Genomic DNA, 12,988 nt, shown 5'->3' on the forward strand with positions numbered 1-12,988 from the left:
GGTACACAATGGAAATCTCCGGACCACAGCGCCGTACCATACCTCTAGACGAGACAGAACAAAACGGCGTAGTCCATTGTTAAAGTGGAGATGAGCTGCGCGACGTTACCTTATTGCTCTATCGGTATGCTATGGTATGGAGATTTCAATTGTATACGGCAACTGCAGACATGAAACTGCAGCCAAAGACAAAAAATTACAAGTAGTGCTATGCTGTGGGCAATCACAGCTAAAGTAATCCATATTTGCCAAGCAATCCTCTTACAGCTGTAAATGAACCTGTATTTATAGGAACACGACCGATTTCGTGATATGAAATCACATCGGGTGTACATCCGAACAAGGTACAAAATATGCAGTCAACATTATCATATAAAATTTAACAAGAAACTTAATAACAAAAGCAACACGACAGCCAATATGGAATACTCACATGTCCTTTAGTTATTAAATTCGTAGGATGAGAAGAAGGGGGATTCAACCTCCTCTAGAGAAAATGCTGCTACCCTCAACAAGCAGGTCGTCAACTTACAATCAAAAGGGAAGGAAATAAGAGACAGACCAAGCTAGTAGCGTGGATAGCCCGAAGCCCGGCGGCTTAAAAACTGTAATCATATCGGGAAGCGGCCTCCCCCCGATTGGGGCCGCACTGCTAGTCACCGCACACTCGTGTTTTATAGCGGGGGGTGCTGAGGCACGTGAGTATGCGGTGACTAGCAGTGCGGCCCTATCGGGGGGGGGGGGGGGGGGGAGGAGGAGGATGCCGCTTCCCGACATGATTGCAGTTTTTAAGCCGTCGGGCTTTCCACGCTACTAGCTTGGTCTGTCTCTTATTTCCTTCCCTTTTCATTGTAAGTTGACGACCTGCTTGTTGATGGAAGCAGCATTTTCTCTAGAGGAGGTTGAATCCCCCTTCTTCTCATCCTACAGATTTAATATCTGAACACGTGTGAGTATTCAATATTGGTTATCATATGGCTTTTATTATTGGGGTTCGTGTCAGTTTTTCAATCATATTGTTCGCTGCATATTTTGTGTCTTATTCAGATGTACACCTGATGATGTGATTTCATATCACGAAACCGGTCGTCTTCCTATAGATATAGGTTCATATGCTGCTGCAAGAGGATTATTTGTCAAGGAAAGAAAAAATAATTCAGTATGGAATTTTGTTTTTTCGAAGTGCTAACTAGAACTTCATTTCTGTGTTGTTGTTGTTTTGGTCTTCAGTTCTGAGACTGGTTTGATGCAGCTCTCCATGCTACTCTATCCTGTGCAAGCTTCTTCATCTCCCAGTACCTACTGCAACCTACATCCTTCTGAATCTGCTTAGTGTATTCATCTCTTGGTCTCCATCTACGATTTTTACCCTCCACGCTGCCCTCCAACGATAAATTTGTGATCCCTTGATGCCTCAGAACATACCCTACGAACCGGTCCCTTCTTCTTGTCAAGTTGTGCCACAAACTCCTCTTCTTCCTTATTCTATTCAATACATCCTCATTAGTTATGAGATCTACCCATCTAATCTTCATTATTCTTCTGTAGCACCACATTTCGAAAGCTTCTATTCTCTTCTTGTCCAAACTATTTATCGTCCATGTTTCACTTCCATACATGGCTACACTCCATACAAATACATTCAGAAACGACTTCCTGACACTTAAATCTATACTCGATATTAACAAATTTCTCTTCTTCAGAAACGCTTTCCTTGCCATTGACAGCCTACATTTTATATCCTCTCTACTTCGACCATCATCAGTTATTTTGCTCCCCAAATAGCAAAACTCTTTTACTACTTTAAGTGTCTCATTTCCTAATCTAATTCCCTCAGCATCACCCGACTTCATTCCACTACCTTCCACGATCCTCGTTTTTCTTTTTTTGATGTTCACCTTATATCCTCCTTTCAAGACACTGTCCATTCCGTTCAACTGCTCTTCCAAGTCCTTTGCTGTCTCTGACAGAATTACAATGTTATCGGCGAAGCTCAAAGTTTTTATTTCTTCTCCATGGATTTTAATACCTACTCCGAATTTTTCTTTCGTTTCCTTTACTGCTTGCTCAATATACAGATTGAATAACATCGGGAAGAGGCTACAACCCTGTCTCACTCCCTTCCCAACCACTGATCCCCTTTCATGCCCCTCGACTCTTATAACTGCCATCTGGTTTCTGTACAAATTGTAAATAGCCTTTCGCTCGCTGTATTTTATCCCTGCCACCTTTAGAATTTGAAAGAGAGTATTCCAGTCAACATTGTCAAAAGCTTTCTCTAAGTCTACAAATGCTAGAAGCGTAGGTTTGCCTTTCTCTAATCTTTCTTCTAAGATCAGGCGTAAGGTCAGTATTGCCTCGCGCGGTCAACATTTCTACGGAATCCAAACTGATCTTTCCTGAGGTCGGCTTCTACCAGTTTTTCCATTCGTCTGTAAAGAATTCGTGTAAGTATTTTGCAGCTGTGACTTATTAAACTGATAGTTTGGTAATTTTCACATCTGTCAACACCTGCCTTCTTCGGGATTGGAATTATTATATTCTTCTTGATGTCTGAGGGTATTTCGCCTGTCTCATACATCTTGCTCACCAGATGGTAGAGTTTTGTCATGACTGGCTCATTTCTATATGTCTTATTATTTACAAATAGAGCCACATTAACAGACTATCATTTTACAGAGTGGATTATACACAATAAAAATATCATTCTCTTATATCTAACAACATGGACACGGCAAACATGCTGATGAGCTTCTGTTTGAAGTAGTTTTTGTCCCCAGCATCTCGTTACCACTTAATTATGTGGTGATCTGTTAGTCATATACTGCTTCTGGGGGCGTGAATGACAAATGTCGATATAAAAAATAAAGAAATCAACTTCTAATTTACATTATCACCAGTGAAGTAACATGGCTGATGGCACATAAACCAAAAATTTAAAAAAAATGCGTGAGTAGTACAACGATTCCGAGAAAATAACACTATGTTCTAGTATTGTGCAATGTTTGTTCTGTAATTGGGTGAACTGTTCCTTGAAAGTGTGCAAAAATGTCGACGATAATGTTACATAACGCAGTCAAATACCGAGCATTGTCACACATGCTCTTTTATTCCAGGACAGGCTACGAGAATCTGACAGCCAGAAACATTCGAATGTAGCCTGAAGTCCAGCAAACTAAGTTCCTCAATTAATCCCACAAGAGGAAGGCTATCGGAATCAGACCTGATGACCATGGAACATGACAACCACGGTCAACCGATTGTTGCCCAGACGTATAGTTGGTAGTACCTAACATGGCGTGACAACACTCGGTAATATGGAAACCATACAAACCTACAGCATGTCTTCAAGGAAGTAGGAGATAACTTGTTTAGCAGACGCCTTTGTTCACACACTCGGGAAGTGCAGTTGAAGAGTAAGAGTGACTGGAGACAATTGATTTTTGACACTGAATCTATCAGCAAACATCTACGGACAACTTCTGAGAGGCTGACGGTAGGGTTCCTACACACAATGCAAAAACAAAAATTGTTGTACGAATCAGACAGTGTTGTCAAGAAGTGCAATTTTTAATTTAGTTTCAAACTTAACCTTGCTACCTGCCCAGCTTTTTATTAGGGTTAGGCAAGTGATCCAAAATATCAGTCCCGGTATAATTCTTTAATTTTAGAGCCAAATTTAACTGTGATAAAGATTTCTTTACCTCTCATTATGGAGGACGTTATCACATTAAAATACGAAAGAATATTTACAATTATTTTCTCAGAAGACTATATGTACACTCCTGGAAATGGAAAAAAGAACACATTGACACCGGTGTGTCAGACCCACCATACTTGCTCCGGACACTGCGAGAGGGCTGTACAAGCAATGATCACACGCACGGCACAGCGGACACACCAGGAACCACGGTGTTGGCCGTCGAATGGCGCTAGCTGCGCAGCATTTGTGCACCGCCGCCGTCAGTGTCAGCCAGTTTGCCGTGGCATACGGAGCTCCATCGCAGTCTTTAACACTGGTAGCATGCCCCGACAGCGTGGATGTGAACCGTATGTGCAGTTGACGGACTTTGAGCGAGGGCGTATAGTGGGCATGCGGGAGGCCGGGTGGACGTTCCGCCGAATTGCTCAACACGTGGGGCGTGAGGTCTCCACAGTACATCGATGTTGTCGCCAGTGGTCGGCGGAAGGTGCACGTGCCCGTCGACCTGGGACCGGACCGCAGCGACGCACGGATGCACGACAAGACCGTAGGATCCTACGCAGTGCCGTAGGGGACCGCACCGCCACTTCCCAGCAAATTAGGGACACTGTTGCTCCTGGGGTATCGGCGAGGACCATTCGCAACCGTCTCCATGAAGCTGGGCTACGGTCCCGCACACCGTTAGGCCGTCTTCCGCTCACGCCCCAACATCGTGCAGCCCGCCTCCAGTGGTGTCGCGACAGGCGTGAATGGAGGGACGAATGGAGACGTGTCGTCCTCAGCGATGAGAGTCGCTTCTGCCTTGGTGCCAATGATGGTCGTATGCGTGTTTGGCGCCGTGCAGGTGAGCGCCACAATCAGGACTGCATACGACCGAGGCACACAGGGCCAACACCCGGCATCATGGTGTGGGGAGCGATCTCCTACACTGGCCGTACACCACTGGTGATCGCCGAGGGGACACTGAATAGTGCACGGTACATCCAAACCGTCATCGAACCCATCGTTCTACCATTCCTAGACCGGCAAGGGAACTTGCTGTTCCAACAGGACAATGCACGTCCGCATGTATCCCGTGCCACCCAACGTGCTCTAGAAAGTGTAAGTCAACTACCCTGGCCAGCAAGATCTCCGGATCTGTCCCCCATTGAGCATGTTTGGGACTGGATGAAGCGTCGTCTCACGCGGTCTGCACGTCCAGCACGAACGCTGGTCCAACTGAGGCGCCAGGTGGAAATGGCATGGCAAGCCGTTCCACAGGACTACATCCAGCATATCTACGATCGTCTCCATGGGAGAATAGCAGCCTGCATTGCTGCGAAAGGTGGATATACACTGTACTAGTGCCGACATTGTGCACGCTCTGTTGCCTGTGTCTATGTGCCTGTGGTTCTGTCAGTGTGATCATGTGATGTATCTGACCCCAGGAATGTGTCAATAAAGTTTTCCCTTCCTGAGACAATGAATTCACGGTGTTCTTATTTCAATTTCCAGGAGTGTATATACCATGAAGCTCTAAATAAGTTCTTAATTCTGTGATGAGCTCACTACAATATAAATGTGCTTGATGGGAGCATATTATTCTTACGACACAAGTTTCACAAAGAAAACTCTTTTAAAAAATCATGTTTTAGTGCAGAATATTATTCCACAAGCGACGTCTGGAAAGATGCAATATGATACGATGTACTCAATATTCTTAGTGGAGAATTTGTAATTACCTTAACCAGACTAGCAGACAACAGGGGCTTAGTTTCATTGTCCGCTTCTGTTTTTAATTTTATGTGTTCACTTAGTGTAAAGTTTGTGTTGAACGCTTGCTTTTGGATGCGCCTACGTGTGATATCTCTGAGCATCCCTGCTCATGACATTTAAAATTATACAAATTTAAGGCTCGCAACGTGTATGCGGAAAGACCGTCAAGTCCCAGTTGCCAAAAGCAAGCTGTTTTACGTAAGACACGATGCAATGCGGAGGTCTTACTATTATTTTTGTATCGTGAAACGCCGATGTAAATAGCTCTCATAGTTATCAGCAAAAACAACGATGATAGCGCAGGCGGAAAAGTACTGGTAAGCCCGTCAGGCAGAAGTAAAGGGCGCAGTATCAGCCGACGGATATAGAGTCACATGCTTAAAACATAACTAAAAACCTCCATCACTGACGAAATCCTTACCGCTTAGAAAACTTAAAAGTGAAAGAAAATAATTCTAGCATAAGCACACGTAGCTTAAAGAGTTATACCTACTGATATATAAATTATTTTTTACATTAAGTGAGAACAACGTACTTGCTTTTATTTTTTATTTGTATTCTACGACTCCATTTAAACCAACACGAATCAGAAATTCGTGACAGTTTAAAACCACGTTCCAGAACAATACTCGAGCTTAGACGACTACTCTTCCCTGAAGACTGAAACAGTGAAGTAACTAAGTGTCACGATTATAAGCAAGGCGAGAAAACATTAAAGTTACATATTGTCCCTTTTTTACAAAAAAAATTGTCGATGTGCGAGTAAGACTCGCGGACTCGGGATATCGTACAAACGTAATTATATATACAGACAGTTCATTTTGGAAATCGAGAATGTCGACCATTTTCGCCTGTTATCGACACTGATACTGGCAAGATATTGGTCGCAGGGCTTCCAAGACTTTTGAGAATGTTTTAATTTCAATAACACCAACATGACATAAAGTCATGTAGGAGGCGACCATTATTACAATAAAAATCAATAGGTCGCCCGTTGGGCTTACTGAGCCGCAACGGTAAAAGTCAAACATCAGGCAAGGAATGAGTTTATTGCTCGAATGACTCATTTCGGAACTTATCCACCGTCACTTGTCCATGACCGATTATTGCAGGCAGATATGACGTTTCATACTGTATGTGAAACATCAAACAACCTGAAACACAATACCTACGTGAAGTAATCGCTCCTGGACGTCTGATGATGGATAAACTCCCAAACGCGTTATATGAGCAATGAAGTCATCCTTTGTCTGATGTTTGTCTTTTTCGGCTTTGTCGTCGAATAACAAATGACAAAAGAAATATTTTTTTCGTATGATATAATTAAAAATTAACAGTTTTCGGATTTTTTTTTCTTTTGGCTGCACTGGGAAATCTTCCTTTTTGCTGAATTTCATGATTTTAGACCAAGGGGAAGTAACCTAGTGAGTGAGTTTACGAGTAGTAAAATATGTGACATAAGTGGCCGTATCTTTCGACTGGTTAGACTTAAAAAGAGGCTTTAATTTTTTTCACCGCTAATGGACCACGGACTTCGGTATCTGCAGCACATTTCAACTTGATTCGTCTACTCGATCCTGAGAAAGAGGGCTTTTAACGAACAGTCGGGCAGACAGACAACTAAAGCGATTCTACAAGGATTGCGTTTTTACCAATTAAGTCACGGATCCCTAAAAATCGCGTATAGTTTTAAAGAACAACAGCAGGACACTGATCTCCATTTCGATCTTTTCTGTAACGGCTACCACAATTGTACATTTTACAATAGCAGCTACTACATATCTTTCATGCTTTCTCAACGAAACTGAAAATCACCAGATTATCGAATTTAATTGGGCTGAAACTCTGAAACCTCGATATTAGCAAACAAATATTTGCTTCTGAATCCGTTTCGTCAACAGCCTCAACAGAAGGATTAGATTTCACAAGATGAACTTTTGTGTCTAATTATTCTGTTGGAAGTGGCACTGCCAGTGAATTCAGAACCAATAGAAATTACGTGTCTACCTCTATACACTACAAACCACTACGAAGTGTACAGCAGTGGCTATTTCCTATTAAGCCATCCGAATATTAAGGCTACGTCTCGTTCCATTCGAACAGGGAGAGGAGGAAGAATGACTGCTGAAAGGCCTCTGTGCACCGTGTAATTAGTAAGAAATGTTGTACTCCTTTACGAAGAATGCAGAAAGAAGAAAGAACGCTAAGAGAAGCCTTAACTTGAAAGCCCAAAGGAATCGTCATTGGCTGTGTCCAACAAGAATGAAAATTCAGCAGATGCGCAAGACATTTTTATTGGAAGGTCACTGGAAATGAACGTGGTGTACAACGCGCAAGCCTGTGAAGAGCGGAGCTATAAACAGATGTAGCAGCTGTTACTCGTGATTCACATATTAGCTCTAAGGACATTACATTTGTCTATGGAATAAATCAGCACAATGTTGTTAGCATTTTGATCGGAAAGAGATTTCGTCCGTGTAAAGCTAGTTTTGGTACACTTCGTAAATGAGTAGTAAATGGTACGATTATCGGTAGCATTGGTAGCAGTGGTAAGGGAAGAAACATAAACTGGGAGATGACAACTTCTCTTTTTTTTTTTGATTGGTTGGTTGTTTTGCTCATAATTAGAGTCGCGCATCATTCTGTATTACTCCATTACCTATTTTATAGCCTTACAGAATATAAATTGCATGTTGTAACTAACAAAAATTAGTTGCTCGCACAACTTCTGCGCTTTCACGTAACCAAAGCAGTTACTTTTGATGAATGTACAGTTAACATGTACAAACATGAGAAAATTATACGTATAAAATTATTATTGTTATTTCGTACTCAATAGAGCGTTCTTCGTCATGACCAAAGCCAAGAGTTTTCTGTTATTATTGATGAATGTAAAAGTTGTTTACGAGTAACAGAAACATGTTCGTATAATTTCGACGAAGTACTGAAGTGATGTTGGATATTTTTTTGTTTTGAAGTTTTTTGTTTTACCTTTTTGTTGCGTTTTCTAGCGCTATATGCTAAATCTGTATTGTTTTCTTAATTTTTTTTGTGCTTCAAGTTACGAATAAAATATTTTGGAATAAAACCTGAATTAAACATTGACAGTTCCAGTTTTGCTAAAAAAAGCTGTTTATTTATAAATAACAGACAGGAGTATAGCTATGAAGAACAAAAATGTTTCTTAAGTTACGTGGCCCTTAATATATTCTTACTCAGTTTCTAAACTGTTCACCTGTGCCGTTTTTTAGGGGAATCTAGTGACACACTGATCGCATAGTAAGGAAAGCGATCGTTATGAGGTAACGGCCGACAGGTATGCAACGCACCTAACGAACAGGTAATGTGGGTACGACCTTCACTGACCAAAGCCACTAGGAAAACCGCAGTAGTCTATGCTTATATTCGGTAGCCTACAGTGGTTTTACAGCCCCACTACCAGCAGATTGACCAGCGAGATAGCTGAAGATACATGGAATTCTGTCGCTCCGTTCTGATTTGACGTCAGAACAACCTGCTTCACAAGCCCAACCAATTTCTGACATTCACCTCTCTTTAACGGGTTTGGCAGAAACAAGACAAGAATCGTTACAGTAGTTCAGTGAGGAATCATCCTTGGATTCCCCCTCCTTTGCCTTCCAGTTCTATCGATCCAATTGCACGTAGCCCACTACGATGAGTACCAGTTTTAAATTACACTCTCTCAGCTATTCCGAATTCGTACTTACAAGGGAACCTCCCCATCGCACCCCCCTCAGATTTAGATATAAGTTGGCACACTGGATAGACCTTGAAAAACTGAACACAAATCAATCGAGAAAACAGGGAGAAGTTGTGTGGAACTGCGAAAAAATAAGCAAAATATACAAACTGAGTAGTCCATGTGTAAGATACGCAACATCAAGGGCGACGTAAGCTCAGGAACGCCGTGGTCCCGTGCTTAGCGGGAGCAGCTGCAGAACGAGAGATCCTTGGTTCAAGTCTTCCCTCCAGTGAAAAGTTTAGTTTCTTTATTTTCGCAAAGTTATGATCTGTCCGTTCGTTCATTGATGTCTCTGTTCACTGTAATAAGTTTAGTGTCTGTGTTTTGCGACCGCACCGGTAAACCGTGCGATTAGTAGACGAAAGGACGTGCCTCTCCAATGGGAACCGAAAACATTTGATCACAAGGTCATAGGTCAACCGATTCCTCCACAGGAAAACACGTCTGATACATTCTATACGACACTGGTGACGGCATATGCGTCACATGACAGGAATATGTTGTCGACCCACCTAACTTGTACACTAGGCGAATGGGTAAAATGATTCTTCTACCTTACCCGATTTCGGTTTTCTTGTGGATGTGATAATCACTCCCAAAAAAGTGATGAAAACATAAGAGTTTGTCACATAAACTGAAAATAAAAAATTAAACTTTTCACTGGAGGTAAGACTTGAACCAAGGACCTCTCGTACCGCATCTGCCCACGCTAACCACGGGACCACGTCGCTCCTAACCTTACATCAATCAGCCTTGATGTTGCCTGTCTTGCTCATGGACTACTCAGTTTGTATATTTTGCTTATTTTTTCGTAGTTCAACACAACTTCTTCCTGTTTTCTCGATTGATCTGTGTTCAGTTTTTCAAGGCCTATCCACTGTGCCAACTTATAACTGAATCTGAGGGGGGTGCGATGGGGAGGTTCCCTTGTTAGCTGCGTCAGTCTGGAGCTGGACGGGACAATTCCTAATGATAACTTCGGCGTAAGGCAGTCAGCGGCTTCTTACTCAAAACAGTACGCCCCCGGTAGCTGAGTGGTCAGCGCGACAGACTGTCAATCCAAAGGGCCCGGGTTCGATTCCCAGCTGGGTCGGAGATTTTCTCCGCTCAGGGACTGGCTGTTGCGTTGTCCTAATCATCATCATCATTTCATCACCATCGATAGGCAAGTCGCCGAAGTGGCGTCAGATCGAAAGACTTGCACCAGGCGAGCGGTCTACCCGACGGGAGGCCCTCGTCACACATTTCATTTTTTGCTCAAAACATATAAATTTTAAGTTCAAAATATTGTAATTTCTTCGAAAGTATTTATGGGGTTTGGAAGATGGAAACGCGGTTGTATTTTTCACTTTGAGATCCCCAAAACTAGTAGCAGAATTTACTATGGTTCCATTTGTAACAGTTAAAGTGATATTTTTATCTCTGTAATTTGTATACATATACACGATATTGCAGTAGCTGTGTTGTTAATAAGAACGATCAAATGTTTCTTTGGATACGCATGCATGTCCTAAGGAACAGTGCATCGTTCTTCTTAACAACAAAGGCACTGAAATGTCGTATTTATCCGCCAATAATGGGCAGCGATTTTCAAATCAAATGTCCTCTTCTGTACGTGAATTACATAACGCGTGAACAAGTACAAATTATGACGCAGGAACGACGACATGGAAATTTGGGTGTGCCTGTGAGACGTGCACGAATGGTCAAAGCTGTTAAGGCGACAACACGCGTAAAGAGGGAAATCCGGGTTCGAGTCCCGGTCCGGTACAAAGTTTCATTGTCGTCATTCCCTTACATAGCTGATGCTTGTTCCTACTCGCAACAGCGAATACATTTCATGTATCGTATAGATATGGCTAGAAACTATTGGTCGTTTATTAACGACTTCCGTACAACTTATGAGGAAGAAACCAAATTAAGGTATGGAAAGCGAATTAAAGCAAATTAAATTATTTCGGAATTTAAGGTGTTTCCGGTACGACTCTACCGCTGTGTTTGGCTCCGGCAGGGAACTAGTGAAGGAAAACTGAAACCTTACAAAGTAAGTGTCGTGCATCGACTGAGCAGTTCCGAAATTGTTGCTAGACGTCAGTACTGCAATTGACTATTGAAGTCCGTGCATGAAGGAGAGGTGGATCGTTAAATTATCTTTTCCTTCTATGAAGAATAGCTGCGTTTATCGGGGCACGCTAACTCTCAGAAATATGGACACTGGTGTTTTGAAAATCATCGTTAGTTACATTATGATTTACAAAACTCGAACGCCGTTGCTCTGTGAATTCACATGTCCCAATGAATGAAGACACTTCCTCTGTGACTGTTTTAGGAATACACAGAAAAACTAGTCCGTGGAGACTGGGTGGGATGTCGAACTTCGTTCCTCCTATTTACCAATGCAGCGTCTTTAGCACTTTGTCTACTAATTTGGTAATTTTACGAGCGCAGCATTGGCTTTTTCTTTATGATTACAATTCCCACCATAAACATGACCCTTGCCCAGATAGGGTGACTTGGGCGCCTCAGCGAGGCATAGGTTGGTTGTTTTGGGGAAGGAGACCAGACAGCGAGGTCATCGGTCTCATCGGATTAGGGAAGGACGGGGAAGGAAGTCGGCCGTGCCCTTTGAAAGGAACCATCCCGGCATTTGCCTGGAGCGATTTAGGGAAATCACGGAAAACCTAAATCAGGATGGCCGGACGCGGGATTGAACCGTCGTCCTTCCGAATGCGAGTCCAGTGTCTAACCACTGCGCCACCTCGTTCTCACCGAAGCATAAAGCCGCACCGTGGGTGCACCGCAACAGAGGTGTCCTGAACGTGGGAAAAAGCCTTTTCAGTAGCTGCCGGGGCAACAGTCCGGATGAATGGCTAATCTGGCACTCTAGCATCAGCAAACGTGTCCTAGCTGATGCTGTGTACGGCTGAAATTATAGCCGTTACTTTTCCCGAGGGCATGCAGCTATAATGTAAGGTTAAATGACGATGGCAGCCTCTACATCTACATCTACATTACTACTCTGCAATTCACATTTAAGTGCTTGGCAGAGGGTTCATCGAACCACAATCATACTATCTCTCTACCATTCTACTCCCGAACAGCGCGCGGGAAAAACGAGCACTTTAAACCTTTCTGTTCGAACTCTGATTTCTCTTATTTTATTTTGATGATCATTCCTACCTATGTAGGTTGGGCTCAACAAAATATTTTCGCATTCGGAAGAGAAAGTTGGTGATTGAAATTTCGTAAATAGATCTCGCCGCGACGAAAAACGTCTTTGCTTTAATGACTTCCATCCCAACTCGCGTATCATATCTGCCACACTCTCTCCCCTATTACGTGATAATACAAAACGAGCTGCCCTTTTTTGCACCCTTTCTATGTCCTCTGTCAATCCCACCTGGTAAGGATCCCACACCGAACAGCAATATTCTAACAGAGGACGAACGAGTGTAGTGTAAGCTGTCTCTTTAGTGGACTTGTTGCATCTTCTAAGTGTCCCGCCAATGAAACGCAACCTTTGGCTCGCCTTCCCCACAATATTGTCTATGTGGTCTTTCCAACTGAAGTTGTTCGTAATTTTAACACCCAGGTACTTAGTTGAATTGACAGCCTTGAGAATTGCACTATTTATCGAGTAATCGAATTCCAACGGATTTCTTTTGGAACTCATGTCCGCAGCTCGTGGTCGTGCGGTAGCGTTCTCGCTTCCCACGCCCGGGTTCCCGGGTTCGATTCCCGGCGGGGTCAGGGATTTTCTCTGCCTC

At 42.9% G+C, this 12,988-nt stretch overlaps 1 long non-coding RNA gene across 1 annotated transcript in view; it reads right to left on the reverse strand.

Moving 5' to 3' along the window:
- Positions 1 to 12,988, reverse strand: part of LOC126457800 (uncharacterized) — a 236,496-nt gene that overhangs the window by 14,515 nt on the left and 208,993 nt on the right. The window lies entirely within an intron of this gene.

This window comes from Schistocerca serialis, chromosome 1 (genome assembly GCF_023864345.2).
Source record: "Schistocerca serialis cubense isolate TAMUIC-IGC-003099 chromosome 1, iqSchSeri2.2, whole genome shotgun sequence".
NCBI classification, from domain to species: domain Eukaryota; kingdom Metazoa; phylum Arthropoda; class Insecta; order Orthoptera; family Acrididae; genus Schistocerca; species Schistocerca serialis.